At 60.7% G+C, this 14,706-nt stretch overlaps 1 protein-coding gene across 2 annotated transcripts in view; it reads left to right on the forward strand.

The window, feature by feature from the left end:
* The first annotated feature begins 4,244 nt into the window (after positions 1-4,244).
* Positions 4,245-14,706, forward strand: part of OSBPL5 (oxysterol binding protein like 5) — a 65,199-nt gene continuing 54,737 nt past the window's right edge. Inside the window, exon 1 of one of the 2 annotated variants that reach the window (XM_082659700.1) lies at positions 4,245-4,347. The gene's annotated coding sequence lies outside the window, so the exon portion shown is untranslated. Of the gene's footprint in view, positions 4,348-14,417; positions 14,579-14,706 lie in introns of those variants that run through there. The other variant, XM_082659701.1, reaches the window with a different exon arrangement.

The raw sequence follows: 14,706 nt of genomic DNA on the forward strand, positions 1-14,706 counted from the left end.
CCCCTCAGATGGCTCCGAGGAGCTGCTCTGAAGAGGCAAGGGAGGAACGAGGATATACAGGGGTTTTTGCAACAAAAGCCAGGCGGCAGGAACATCAAAAGATGGCTGTTAATGAAAGAAAAACCAGACACCTCAAGTAATGAACTTAGCGCTTTTCTATGTATGGGAAGATGCAAGAGCCTGGGCTCATTGGAACTGCTCCCCTGACGTGCACCTCAGCCACCTGGGGCCAGCACCCCGCTTTTCTCCATCCTGAGTCCCCGCAGTCGGGCGGCTGCAGTGGCTGACAGCTTGGGGGCTGCGACACCCTTTGTTTGCTGATATAGCAAGTGACATTCTCTGTCCACACCACGGGAGCGAGCTGCACCTGCTCTCCGGGGAATGTCCACCTCACTGGACCTCAGGGCACCCCAGGCACGTCACCCCCACTCACGGCAGTGCCCACCACGGCCCACGCAGGAGGGCTAGAAGCAGAGGCTGATGGCCCGCATCTCACCTCCGTGAGCACGGGGAGGTCTGGGTGCGGGCACAGTGGCATGTCCAACGGCATCCGGCACCATGCGCTCCCCATGGCCGCTTCAGTGCTTCCTGTAAAGTCCCTGGAGGACTTGCCCTGTAGATAACACCTTCCTGTCCCTCTATGTAGGAGAACAAGTATTGGGACCAAGAGAGAGGGAAATTCCATGCCTTTATCTTTATTTACTATCAGGGGTTTGCCTGAATCAGGGGTTTGGATGTGACCTTCTGGAGGACAGGTGTGTGTGTGCGTGCATGTCTGTGTGTGTGACACAGAGAGACAGAGAAGCAAAGAGACAGGGAGAGAAAGAGACAGAGACAGAGAGATGGAGCCCTCCAGGCAGCCGGGTGCCCACGTGACTCAGAATTCCAAAGAGAGACTCTCCAGCTGAATTTCATCACAGGTTCCTCTGAGAAAGGACAGAAAACAGCCACTGCTTGGTCCCCACACCTGGCTTGGTGACTCAGCCCGGGAAGACATCACCAGACAGCGTCTCCCCAGCCAGAGGCGGAGGGACAGGTCTGGGGATGCGATGCTTCCCTGTGGGAGCTGAAGCCACAGGGACAGGGCTGGAGGACGGCTCTTCCCCATGTGCCCGGCCCCAAGTGTGGGGAGGTTACAACTCCAGGTGTTTAGTCCTGCCTTGGCCACTCCCTAGCGGCCTGGCCTGGAGCCGGTCACTTAACCTCCACGGGGCGGGGAATGGTGACCCCGCCACCAGGCGGAGGAGGGGATGGAATCCCGCAGGCGCGGAAAGTGGGGACATGGTGCCCGGCACAGGACGAGCGATGGATAAATGCCGTGATTGTTTTTACGATTAGCTGTTGTGCTCTGGACACCTCCACATACCCCTTGTGGGGATGTTACCTCAGCCCTGCTGCACAGGTAAGGAAACTGGGACCCGGGCGCCGAGATGTTCTGGAGTTGTCCCTGAGTCTAGTCACACCATTAGGATGGATTTGCCCTCGGGCCAGCAGGGGACAGCGGGCCCAGGTTCCCCTGCCCTGGCTGAACCCCTGGGCCGCCCTGCTGCCACCCTGGGCCCAACTAGGAGTCAGGGGTTCGGCTGCACCCCTTACTACTTGGGGCTCAGTTTCCTCATCTGAGAAACGGGAGAAATAGTCACTGCTGCTTCCGTTGGCTCAGCAGGTGTGAACGCACCTGGCACCTGCCTGGCTCGGGCCCCCCACCCCAGTGGACCGGCCCAGCCAGCGCTGGCCCTGCAGGGGTCCGAGCCCCCGCAGCCCACCCGGGAGGCGCCCTCTCTGAGACGGGCGTGTGTGTTCCAGCGTGTTCTGGCTACCCACCCTTCCCAGTGGGGCAGCCGGTGCAGCAGAAGGGGCAGGGCCCCCCAGGGGTTCCCCTCTGAGCCTGTGGGTCGGAGCACAGCTCTGGAGCAGGCTGCCGGGGGACGCTTACTTTCCGCTCTGTGCCTCTGTTTCCCCGCCTGTAAAATGGAGCCTGTCAGGACCTGCCCTCTGGGACTGTGGGGAGGATTCGAGTCCATATGTCTAGAGCCCCTTGCCATGGAATCGGGGACAGGGTGGGGGATCCATCAACAGGAGGCTGTGGGTCTCCCGCGATCCCCACGGACCGACCGCCCAGAAGGCGCGACCCTAACGGTGACAAGTGCACTCGCTCTAGAGCGGGGTCTCTCGGCCTCGGCACTGCTGACGTTTGGGGCCTGATCCTTCCCCCTGTGGGCCACCGTCCTGGGTGTGGATGGGTGTTCAGTGGCCTCCCTGGCCTCCACCCACCAGATGCCAGTAGGACCCCCAGCTGTGACAACCAAGGATGTCTCTGGACAGCACATGATGTCACCTCCAGAGGGGAGGCAAAACTCGCCCCGCTGAGAACCACCGTTCTCCAGACTTGGATGGAAACAGTCTTAACTTTAATTACATCCCGCCTGAGAAAGAGTAAAGTTCTCCGTATTTGTAAAGGCACTTTAAAAAAAACTTACCTCTCACAGACAGATCATATGAATTAGCATAAATTCAGAACCGAGTGAGAAGCCAGTGGCTATACTTCAGAGACGGTACCAGCCACTTCTTCCCCTGGGTTCACTAGGGGAGTCCTCTCACCCCGGGGACTCGCGGCAGCCTGCAGGGTGAGATGCTCTTGTGCCCCGCCCCCCTTGACAGGTGGGGAAACCTGAGCACGCAGCTTCATGAACTTGCCCAAGCCCCGACAGCTCCTAGACGGCGAAGCCCACCCAGTGCGTCCCCAGAGCCATCACCAACGGCCCCCGGCTCTGCCCATCTCTGTGTCTTTTCTGTCCCATCCCTGCACTTGGCCACGTGTCCATTTGACCTCAGCAGTGTCATTGCATAAACTCAAGCTCGCTTCAAACAGCCAGCATCAACAATGACTGAGACTTTCCCTAGTTGGGCCCTGAAACCTCCACCCCAGCGGACAGAGGCTTTGTTTTCTTCCCCAAATTCCCTGTGGATTGGCCCTGACAACCAGCCATGGGCCAGGCTGCCAGCAGCCGCATCTAGCTCCACGCAGAGGCTTCAAAGAGCATCCGGGCGGGTCTCGTTGGCCCCGCGCTGCACAGACCCTCCCCTGAAGAGGCAGAGGGCTCCCACCCTGGCCCTGAGCATCTTGTCTGAGCGGTTCTGCATCCAAAGGCCTTGCAAGGTGACTGTGGGGCGGGACCGGTCCCGGGGGTGAGCCCAGGGCTGCCGAGGCAGCACACCACACCCCTTAACCCGGGGTGCTTTGGTGCCCTGGAGGAACCACCACCTGGCCCAACGGGGTGGGCACGATGCTGAGGCTGCGGGCAGTGTGGGCCGGGGCCACCACTCGGCCGGCTGGGGCAGAGCTAAGGTAGGACTTCCAGCAGCCGCTCCCCTGAGAGCCTGCTCCAGCTCGAGGGTCTGGAAGGGGCCTCCCTGCGTGGCTCCGTGCCCCGCCTGGTGGTCAAGCTGCACCCCGCTGACCACCAGTCTCCAGGGCTGCCCTTAAGGTACGCTCCACCCAACATAAGGTGCTGGGGTTCTGCGGAGGGTCAGTCCTGTCCCTTGGAAGGGAGCAACTGACAGATTCCGTTTGGAAAAGTCCCCGCACCCTACCTGGTCTGGGGTGGCTGGCAGTGGGTGGACCCAGCTTCAGCTGGAGCGGGGGCTGGCATTAGAGTGTCTCATCTATACAGGAAGGCTTCAGGGGTCTAAAAAGCTCCCTGGGGGCAGAAGGGGTGAGGGGAACTCACACAGGAGGAAATCCACAAGAAGGTGGGCTCCTGGCTCAAAAAAATCATCCTCAGAAAGAGATGCACTGAGAAACATGGGTATGAGGCAGGGGTCCACACGTGGGACAAGGACAAAGGGCTCGGGTGTCTGGGTTTCCTCTTGTGTTCCGGTGGCTTCCGCCTGGGGGAGAAATGGTGACAGTTTCTCGGGGTTGGAAAGAGAGGGGGTCCCCCCCACTCCGGCTAGGGTGGGCTGGAGGCCTGCAAGAATCTGTGATCATGTGCCCTCCCGCACCCCTAACCCATGGAGGCTGACCCCACTCACCAGCGCTCGCTCACCCCGTTTCGGGAGGGACGTCCGAGCGCCGGGCGCGCCAGGCAGAGGGCGGCGAGGCAAGGCCGCGCCAGGCAGGGACTGGGGTCGCGGCGCGCCCGCTCCGCTCGCCGATCCCGCCCGGGTTTTGCGGCCGCCGCGCCCTCCGTCCCTCTCCCCGCCTCCTCTCCTCCCTCCTCCGCTCCCTCCCTCTGCTCTCGCGGTTGGATCAGTCTTCTGGCATTTCCTGCAGCCGGGCCGCGCCGCCAGCTGAGCCCCCGCGCGCCCGGCACGGCCCGGCCCGGCCCGGCCCAGCTTCTCACGGTAGGAGCGCGGCGGGGGACGAGGAGGGGACGAGGAGGGACCGAGGAGGGGGCGGGGAGGAGGCCGCGGCCCAGAGGGCTGGGAGCGTCCAGGGGGCCGCCGGGGGGGAGGGGGGGGCTGCTGAGGGGGCTGGGGGAGCCCCGCGCCGGAGCCCGCAGACCCCGGGGACTGGGGCGTAGCCCGGCCGACCCCGACAGTGGCCGGAGCTGGGGAGCCCCGACCCGGGCCGTCGCTCGGGGAGCCCGGGGTGATGCGGCTACGATCCCAGACACGGGCGGGCGGGTTGGGGCGCGGGTGGGGCCGGAGTGTGGGAAGCGGCGGGCAACCGGGCTCCCCAGTTTCGGGGCTTGAAGGAGCGGGGAGGGGAGGGAGGGTGGCTGGGTCCATCTGCGCGGAGTGGCCGGGTCTGTGTCCCCAGCTCAGCCCAGACCCAGGGGATCTTGAAGGGGCAGGGTCTGCGGGAAGGGGACCTGCCGCCTCTGGATGGGGTCTGGGATTAGCGTCTGGCCTTCCAGCGTGGGGCTTGGTCTGTGTCCACAGAGTGAGGGGCTGCGTGAGCTGAGGGGGAGGACCTCTGCTGTCACCCACCCCCCGGGCCCTCCATCTCTAGGCCACTGAGCCCCTGAGACAGGGAGCCTTGGAAATTGTTCAGGGGACATGAGTCTACACGAGGGTGCCGTGCACTTGACGATTCCCGCGGGCCAAGGGAAGGTGGGACGTGGGGGTAGGGGGCTGTCAGCAGCTGGGGGGGGCCAGCCACTGCTACTTGGAGCCCCCAAGCTGGGCCGTGTGCCGTCGGAAGACCCTGGAATTGGGATTCTGAATGGCTCCTGGGGGTGTGGACAGGGCCCACCACGGGGAGGTGGGCTTCTCTGCCCCCGCTCATCCTTGGTCTGAGCCAGGCCCAGCCCAAGCAGCTGGTTGGATTTCTGCGCTTTTGCCATTTGGGGGTCCGTCTACACCAGAGATCTTTTATATGTGTGTCTGCCCGTCTGCCTGAGCCTTCAAGGTACCTTTCACAGGCCGACCCCTGTGGTGTTCCCCCAGGCCAGGTCCAGAGGCAGGACCGGGCTGTCACAGCCTGGGCCGTGGGCACAGCCTTTGGGCTGGATGTGGACGCCCTTGCAGATGTGGGCGCCAGGTGGATCCGGGCCCCGGACAGCAGGAGCCCTCCCCTCGCGTGGTTTGTCGGGTGGCTTTTACGCACTTTCTTGGCTGCGAGGCCTTGCCGCTCCTTGAACTTGACAGGCTTCGCAGGCAGCTGGCAGCCCAGGGGCGTCAGGCTTCAAGCTCCAGGTCCGCAGTCCCATTGTCTGCTTGCGTGCGTGTGGGGCAGGGCCCGGGGCGCCAGGAGGGTAGGCACTGAGTGTGTCTGTCTGGTCTGTCCTGCCAGCTGTGTTTAGAGATGGTGACAAAGCAGATGGGCCAGGCCAAGGCCCTCGAGTCCGGGCCTCGTCCTGTGGAGGCTGCTGTGCAGATGTGGACCCGTGGGCGGTGCTTCCTGGACGCCAGATGGAAGCCCCTCCTTCCTGGGCCCGGGGGTCAGGCTGGCCTGAGTTGGGCCGGGGATCAGCTAAGTCTCCAGAGGTTCGCTCCCGGCTCTTTTCAGAACGCCGGCTGCAGCCCCTCCCCTAGAATGGTCGTTACTGTGCTCAGAAGTTCGGGGATCAGTTTCTCTCCTGAAATCTTTCTTCCTGGAAGCTCCCTGAGCTGTGATAGTCATCTGACAAGCTGCACCTGGGGGTGGGAAGAAAGACTGCGTGACAGGCCAGTGGTTTGAAGGTTGTGGTGTGTCTTCGGCAGCTGTGTTTGGGGGACTTGCACTTTCTGATGATTCTGTGCTTAAGTCAGCGTGGGCGCGCATGCACGCGTGCGTGCATACACACACACAATGCACAGGTGGACGAGAACGCACCCAAGGTGATGGGAGCGTGCTTGCCCCCTTCCCATTCATTCAGGGGACAGGTGTGCAGCCACAGCTGGGAAGCAGTGTAGCTCACGGTTACATGGGTGAGACCTGAACCCCAGGACTGGGGACTGTTCAGGGGTGCACGGTGTGCGTCAAAAGGATCCCCGTCGTCTGGACTTGAAGGGAGGTGTCAAGTGCAGGGCCCACCGTGGGGTCCACGGGTCGGATGGAACCACCTGGCGGCTCTCAGGAGGCAGAAGCCCAGGTGGGCACTGTCGGGTCGGGGGCCAGGGGTTGGGAGGCGCAGAAGGACGGTCACCAGGCGTGCCGCTCGCAGCTGTCACCAAGGAACAGAGTATTGCTGTCCGTGCCGGATTTGCCCCACGACGAGGGGCAAACCTCCTCCCCAGGACGAGGCCCGGACTCGAGGGCCTTTGCCTGGCCCATCTGCTTTGTCACCATCTCTAAACACAGCTGGCAGGACAGACCAGACAGACACACTCAGTGCCCACCCTCCTGGCGCCCTGGGCCCTGCCCCACACGCGCGCAAGCAGACAATGGGATCGCGGACCTGGCGCTTGAAGCCTGACGCCCCTGAGCTGCCAGCTGCCTGCAGGTTGAGGAAGCAGAACTTACAACGGGGGATGAGCTCTCTGTGGGTTTATGGCTGGCCTTGGTGGCTCGGTAACCTGCACCAGCTCCCCAGCCGTGTGAGCAGATAAACTTCTCCAGGGATGGTAATGGTGATCGAGGACAAAGGACTTGGACTTTGGATTATGTGTCCTCTTAGCATCACAGTTGCTCCAGGCCAGGGCTCCTGTGTGCCCGTGGGTGTGAAGTTGGCATATATTGGCGTCTGTGCTGAGGGCAGTGGGCACCCGCTGTGTGGTCAGGACCTGCCCCATTGAAGGCCAGGCTTGGATGGGACTGCGTCTGGGACACGAGGTCTCTGGCTTAGAGTTCTCTGTCCGGTGAGGTAGCTGGGGAATGAGCCGTCAAGGTTAAGAAATGCTGCAGGACCGAGACGTGGGGCTGCCGGGAAGTGCCCCAGGGATACCCAAGAAGGGAATCCCTGCGCCAGCATCACACACCCTTGGGATTCAGAGAGGGAGGCTCGAGGACCATTGGGAAGGGCCTCGGAACCACCAGGCCAGGCCCCTGGGGAGGTGAGAGAATTGCCAAGGTTATCTGGGTCATCCAGCCAGTGAGAGACCGTCCCCACCACTCAGGACAGGAGCCTGGTTGGCCCGCGCCAGGGGACTCACAGGGCCTTTGTCGAAAACCTCAGAGCTAGTACTTTGCTGAACTCCCAAGCCCACCTCACACCCACTCTTCTCTCCAGACTGGCCTCTGCTCCTGACTGAAGCCTCCATTCGAAGGTGCTGGGTTTCATTTTCTCAGCGCCGTGATCCATGCATTTCTGGAACCATCTCCATCCTGTATCTGTTCAGTCGAGCGGGCGGGCACTGTTGGCACCTGGGTCACCCTTCACTCATTGCCTGGATGTCTGCTCGGGGCTCTGCCCCCGGGCCTGGCACACAGTGGGTGCTCATGGGAAGCTGTAGAATCGTCTTCGCCCGGGGATGCCCCATCCTGCATCTACCTCGGGTCTGTGGACCTCACCGGCGTTGACAGGCAGGACACCTGACCAGCCCGTGCCCTCTGTCCTAGGAGGGATGGACCCAGCTTGCCCGCCTTCCCAAGGGTCCTGCCATTTCTGGATTAGAAGTATCGTGTGCAGAGTTCACTGGGCGAATGGAGGTGGCCTGGACTGTCCGGGCCCTCCCTGGCCCTGGCTGGGATGAAGGGCTGCAGGGGGGTGTTCAGGCCTCACAACGGAGCAGTGCTGCCCCAATCCCAATGAGAGGGATATCTCACAGGCTTAATGAGCACATCAGGAGGGGATCTGGGGCCGCCCCGTCCCACAGGCTGCTGACCCTTGTGACCAGCTGGGGGTCACTTTCTCTTGTCCAAGGCCGAGGAGGGGCGGAGACCGGGAGTAGGCAAACGCCCAGGAAGGCAGAGGGAGGGGATGGCCCAGCAGGGACGGGCCAGGCTTCTGAACCAGGAAGGAGGGAGGCCGCCCGATCCTCGGCCAACAGTGGGCAGGGGCGGTGGCTGGCTTGGCCACAGCCACCATGAACCCGTTTTCAGTGGCTTCCACTCGAGGAAAGGCAGTCCGCCAAGGGGAGGGATCACGCGGCCGTATTGATGTGCCCGCCTATTGGGGTGAATGCGGCGCAGGGGAGGTGGCTTAAAGGGCCAGGCCTGCGCAGCGGCGCAGGAGTGGGGAGGATGGGGCGGTGGGGGATTCGGTGCCCGCCTATTGGGGTGAATACGGCAGAGGCCATTAAAGGGCTGGGGGTCTCCCCGGGGTCTGTCACCGGGGCGGCGCCGAGGCTGCTAGGGCGGCTCCAGGTGGCTGTGTCCTCTCCCGCTTCCCCAGGAGGCCAGAGGGAGGGGCCGGAGGGTGAGCAGCTGGGACAGGAAGGCCGACTGCCTGCCCTGTAGGATGAACCTCATCCCCACCCACCCCACTCAGGAGTCACCCAAATCCAGCGGGATCGGGGTGGGGGGCGGGGAGTGCGCACTGTGTCTGAGGTCTGCAGACCTGAGGACCGAACGTTCTGGGTCAGAGAGACCAGGGACAGACTTTTTGTTATTTACCGACACGTTTACCGAATGTGTTTTTATCCCTTTGCTGCTTTTAGAGACAAGAAGGGTCTCTGGACCGGGGGTGGGGCGGGCTTCATGGTCAGTCCTCAGCCGCCCTTGGGGTGACACCCAGGGGTCGGGGGCCCTTGCAGGTCCTCCCATGGACCCTGGGCTTGTGGGCTTCTCACCCCAGCCCCAGGAGACAGGGGATGGGGGGAACCCCACGCCTCCCAGTTGGAACCTAAAGGCCAGTGTGGCACCTGGCGCAGGGCTCTGAGAACGTGGTCAGGGGTGGCCGTGCACGGAGCCCCCGCCCGTTCAGGACGCCTCTGCGTCCACCTCTGCAGTGGCCCTGACCGGGGCCCTCTCCGGGTCAGCACTCAGCCAACCCAGAGCGACAGGACAGGCTCTCCTGCACAACCCTGTTCCCGAGGGGAGCCTGGATGCCCGCCGCCTCCTCTGCCGGCCCGGCCTGGGCTGAACTGAGCAGGCCCCTGGAGCCCTGGTACAGGCCTGGGGCTGGAGGACGGCGCAGAGGCTGGCCAGGGTCCCAGGGGTTGATGGTGTCAGGGATCACGGTGGATGTGGAGGCCAGGCCAAGGAAGCGGCTCAGGGATTCTTAACCCCAAGTCCTGGGGCCAGCAGTTTCTACCCCCTAAAGCTCTGTTTCCCTATCTGTAATCCGGGCCCACAGCAGTCCCATGAGAAGTCATGAGACGGGTGACCATTGGCCCCGTGTTGGTTCTCTGCCTTAGCTCCTTGTGGGTTAGGAACCAGACCTCCTTGTAGGCCGGAGGCCAGGGGCGCAGTAGGGCCTGGGGGTGCTGGAGGTGGGGAGGGAGAGCTGGAGCTTCACATTAATGCCCAAAGATGAGCTCAGGTGGAGTGAGAACCCCACCCCCAGGACTGAGAGCTCCAGTCCCCAGCTGACCTTTAGCATGTGCCCATCTCCTGGGCGGAAACTGACCCACAGAAAGGGGCCTCGGTCCTAATGCTTTGTTCTCTGGCTTCAGAGTGAGTGCAAAGCTCTCACCTGAGCCCTCTTGTCTCCCCTCCCCAAACAAAGCTGAGGTTGAGGTCCAGGGGCTCACAGGGTCCACCCAGCTTCTATTAGAGAGGCAAGGAGACCGCAGCCCAGAACATGGCAAGATCGCCGTGCTGTCCTCACCGGGCCTCCGTTTCCCCGTCCGTAAGGCTCCCCGATCCCTGACATCCTGTGTTCCACATTCCTGTGTCCCCCAGACAGGTGGTGATGGGGCAGGAGCTGGGAGGGAAGGGGCACCCTGAGCCCCAGCTCACTGCCCGAGGCCCAGGTTCTCTGGACGGCTCAGGTCCCCAGCACCTGCCCTTCCAGCTGTTTTAGCCTGAAGTTACACAGCAAGTTTTTGGTGTGTTTTTTTTTTTTTTTGAATTTTATTTTATTTATTTTTTATGCAGCAGGTTCTTATTAGTTATCTATTTTATACACATCAATGTATACATGTCAATCCCGATCTCCCAATTCATCCCACCCCACCACTTCCCCCCCTTGGTGTCCATACGTTTGTTCTCTACATCTGTGTGTCTGTTTCTGCCCTGCAAACCGATTCATCTGTACCATTTTTCTAGGTTCCACATATATGCGTTTATTTACGATAGTTTTCTCTTTCTAACTTACTTCACTCTGTATGACAGTCTCTAGCTCCATCCACGTCTCACAGCAAGTTTTATATGGAAAAAAGTTTCCACCAGTTTTTAAAAGTGTGAAAGCCACAGGAATTCTCTGGCGGTCCAGTGGTTAGGACTCCACGCTCTCACTGCTGGGGCCACAGTTCAGTCCCTTTTCGGGGAACAAAGATCCTGCAGGCCATGCAGTGCGGCCAAAAAAAAAAAAAAAAAAAAAACCAGGGTGAAAGCCACAAGACCGATGGTTGGAAAACTCTCCCCCTCTCCCTCGGGCACCACACATGACTTCCCGTCACCAAAGCGGCTGCCTGCTGCTGGCCCCTCACCCCTGCCTCCCTGCAGTCCGCCCACGTGGGCCACCCACCCGGCGTGAGCCCTTTGTAGAACCTGCTGCCGCTTCTGTCATCCTCCACCCCCTTCTCCTGGAGCAGAGAGAGAGCAGCCCACTTTGAAGGAGCCCTCGCCCACTCCAGCCCACCCACGCTGTTTCCGCTTTGCGCGACAGAGCACAGGTGGCCCCTGCTCTGAGGCCTCCATGCTGCCTCTGGACTGCAGCCGCCCCTGAAGGGCAGGACCCCTGGAAGGGCAGAACCCAAAGGGTAGGACCCCAAAGGCTGCCAGGAAGAGACCCAGCCCTTGGTCCCGGGAGGCTGGGTTAGTTTGGGTCTGCAAGAAGATGACACCTTGACTCAGAATGTAAGACTGCAGCCCCACGGTGCGATCCTGAGCGTGAGGCCGCCCGGGGACAGGGCCTGGTTGCTTTCCAGCGGCCACTGTGGGTCATCCTTGCTGGTCAGCAGGCTGGCTCCGGAGGCTCCCAGGGAGGGGGGTAGAGGCGTTCCCCTCCGAGGGGCAGTCTCAGTGCTGGGCCTGACCATTGGGACCCCCTCCATGCCCTGCATGCAGCCGTGCAGCGCTCTCTCCCTGGCAGTGGGCATCCACCACCAGCCACTGCAAGGCCCGTCCTGCAGGAGAACCTTCCAGCTGCCCAGAGCTGGCCAGGCTGGGCCAGCTTTTCTTCGCCTGATCAGAGGGGAGAGTTTCTCAGTCTTGGGGCAGGGCCCCGCCCTCTGCTCTGCTCTCGCAGATCGCCAGGCGTTCGCTCTGATGTGACTTAGCACCTCTGTGCCTTAGCGTACGCTGATCCCTTGCCTGGAAAGCCCTCCCTCGGCTCTGTCTCGGGCGCTGACTCTCGGGCACAGTGGGGTCGGCGTCCAGGCTGTCGTGCAGGGAACACCAGGTGCCTGGCCAGCGCAGCCCTGGCCAGCACTTTGTCTGTGGGCCCTGCATGGGTCCACCTCACCCCTTATCTGCCCTTCTTTTTTTTTGCTAGAAAATACTATATGTAATATTTTAAAGATTTTTTTAAATTGAGGTAACATTGGTTTAAAGCAGCACATAAGTTTCGTGTGTATATATAGTGTGTACACTGTGTTTCGAGCTCTGGATACAGTACCACATGCTCACCACCAAAATGGTCTCCATCCGGTCCCATACTGTTGGTCCCCTTTACCCGCTTTGCACCCCCGTGCCCCTCCCCCCTACCAACCACTGCTCTGTTCTCTGTATCTACTCATTTGTTTGGGTTTGGTTTGCTTTATCGTTCATTTTGGGTTTTTTGTTTGTTGGATTCCACATGAATGAGACCCTACAACCTTCGTCTTTATCTGTCTGACTTGTTTCACGTAGCATAGTGCCCTAGAGGTCCGTCCGTGTGGTCTCAAATGGGCAGGATTTCGTCTTTTCTGGTGGCTGAGTAGCATTCCGTTGTGGACACACCACTTCTTTGTCCTCTCAGCCTTCTTCTCACGGGCTGGGGGTTGGGTCTCCAGCCGGAGCCCCAGGCCAAGCCCTCGCCTCCTTCCACTTGCTGGGGAAATGTCACTTGTTTTCCTGGCAAGTCAGCGAGCTGCTGCTTCTGTTCGTTGGTTTGGGTGTTTCGTTTTCAGGCGGAGGCAGGGAGCGCGGTTAAGCCAGATGCCCGAGTCTGTAAACAGCACCCCTGGAAAAGCGCTCCTGACCTGCCGTGGGGGCTCTGGAGCCCCCCGTCTGACCACGTGGACGCCGAGTGGCGTGGTGGTTAGAGCGTGGGCTCCGTGGGAGTCCCCCCCACTCGGACACGTCACTAGCCAGGGAGCCCTGGACAAGTCCCTTAAGCTCCAGGCCTCAGTTTTCCCATCTGTGAAATGGGCATGGCAACGCCGGCCTCGGAGGCAGGGGGAGGATGTGCTCGAAGCCCAGAGCCGGCCCCCAGAGATGCTGCAGCCACCGGCCCTCATCTGGCCGAGGCTCTGCCAGCAGGGAGGGACCATCTCCTTATCACTGATTAAAGCTTTGATTAATGAGTGGGAAAGATTTACACCTAGAAACCACAGAAAAGAGTAAAACCGATCCCGCCTCATCAAGGTCCTGTTCTCTGGCTCTGCCTGCTTCAGGCTGGGAGCCCAAAGTTCCGGCGCAGGACGGGCCCCTGACCGCCCTCCCCCCGGGGGTTGCCAAGCTGACATCGCAGAGTGCTTTTGTGCTGTTGCTATATATGGATGAATCCACAAACAAATACAGGACCCTCTGGCTCCTTGACAGATGTCGCATGACTGCCGCTCTCCCTTCACGCCCCTGCTTATTTCCCATAACTTCAGAGTCACGGAGAAGTTGCAAAAACCCGTATACACAGCCTTTTGCAACGTCTTTTGAGCCGTGCAGTTATGAGTGCCTCTGCCTCGTTCCCTATCCTTATTTTCTATGTATAAGTCAGGACTTATTTCCACTCCTCTGTCGAAGGACTTTGGGTGGTTTCCGTCTTATCCCTGGAGCGTGTCCTGCGTTGGGTCTCCTGGGGCACGTAGACGGGTGCTTCTCTGGGATATTGGCCTGCGGTGGCGTCTCGGGGTCCCAGGGTGAGCACGTGAGCAGCCCACTGGGTGTGGCCAAGTGGCTGCCACTGATGCCCCAGCACACGTGGGGGGAGCCGGCCTTTCCCCTGCAGCAGATGGAGAAGGAGGACAGCCAGTGAGCGAGAAGTCACAAAGCTCCCAGCACCGGCGTGGGGTGGGGGGCTCTTCCCAGGGCCTGGCCCAGGTGGGTGGGCAGGGGCTGCGTCTCCCGGTAGGGCGGGGTCCTCGGCTCACCGTTCTGGGGTTGAGACAATCTTTCTAAGCCAGTCCGTAGACTCTCCTGGCCTTGGGGACCCGCCTGCTGTGTCACCTCTTGAATCCCACTGGACGGAGGTCTTTCTCCCCACCTCTGCCTGGGCTGCCGGCTGAACATCGACTCCCAAGGGCCCGCGGAACAAGATGTTTGCCAGGGTCTCCCAAGGGGTCGCTCAGCGACCAGCACATTCTGTTCATTAAAAACAAGAACTATATGTAACGTGATGCCCGTAGTTGATGACTCTATTGTATAATTGAAATTCACTAGGAGAGTAGAATTGAAATGTTCTCACCAAGAAAAAGTAAATAACGTGTGAGCTGATAGATGTGCTAATTAACTAGGTGGGAGGAAGCCTTTCTCAGTGGAACGTGTATCAAATCAGTGTGACGTACACTTTCAATATTTTACCGTTTTATTTGCTGATTATACCTCAATTAAGCTGGAAAAGAAATAGGCTGAACCTGAGACGGCAAGGGTCCGGGGAGGGCGGGTCTGGCTGAGGCTCTGCGGGCCCTGCCTGGAGCTGGTTAGAGCACACAGGTGCCCAGCTTGAAACACAGCCCCACCCCCCCATGCCAAAAATGGGGCACAGATGGCGGCCAAGTCCCAGACCACGGTATTTCCACGTGGCTGTTACGCAGAAGCAGATCACTGGCGGGAGGGCTGCTGCCTGGTTGTCTGGTCTCCTGGGGCCTGGGTGCAGAGACCATTGGTGATGCTGGTGCACCAGCCCTTAGGGTGCTCGGGGCCACTCTGGTCCACAGCCACCAGCTGGAAAGTGGCCCAGGCAGGATTTGGGCCCTTCTGCGGCATCCATCCTGGGAGAGAAGCTTCATCTCCTCCATCCCCCAGGTATGGCCAGGGAGATGCCCCTTTTCCCAAGGGTGCTGGCTGCCGACCCATCCATCTCGGGGAAGCCTGCTTGTGTGTGTGTATAGGTCGGCCAGGGTTGCTATAGTAAACACCATAGCTGGGGCGGC

Source organism: Grampus griseus, assembly GCF_964374135.1.
Source record: "Grampus griseus genome assembly, chromosome: 8".
Classification (NCBI taxonomy): domain Eukaryota; kingdom Metazoa; phylum Chordata; class Mammalia; order Artiodactyla; family Delphinidae; genus Grampus; species Grampus griseus.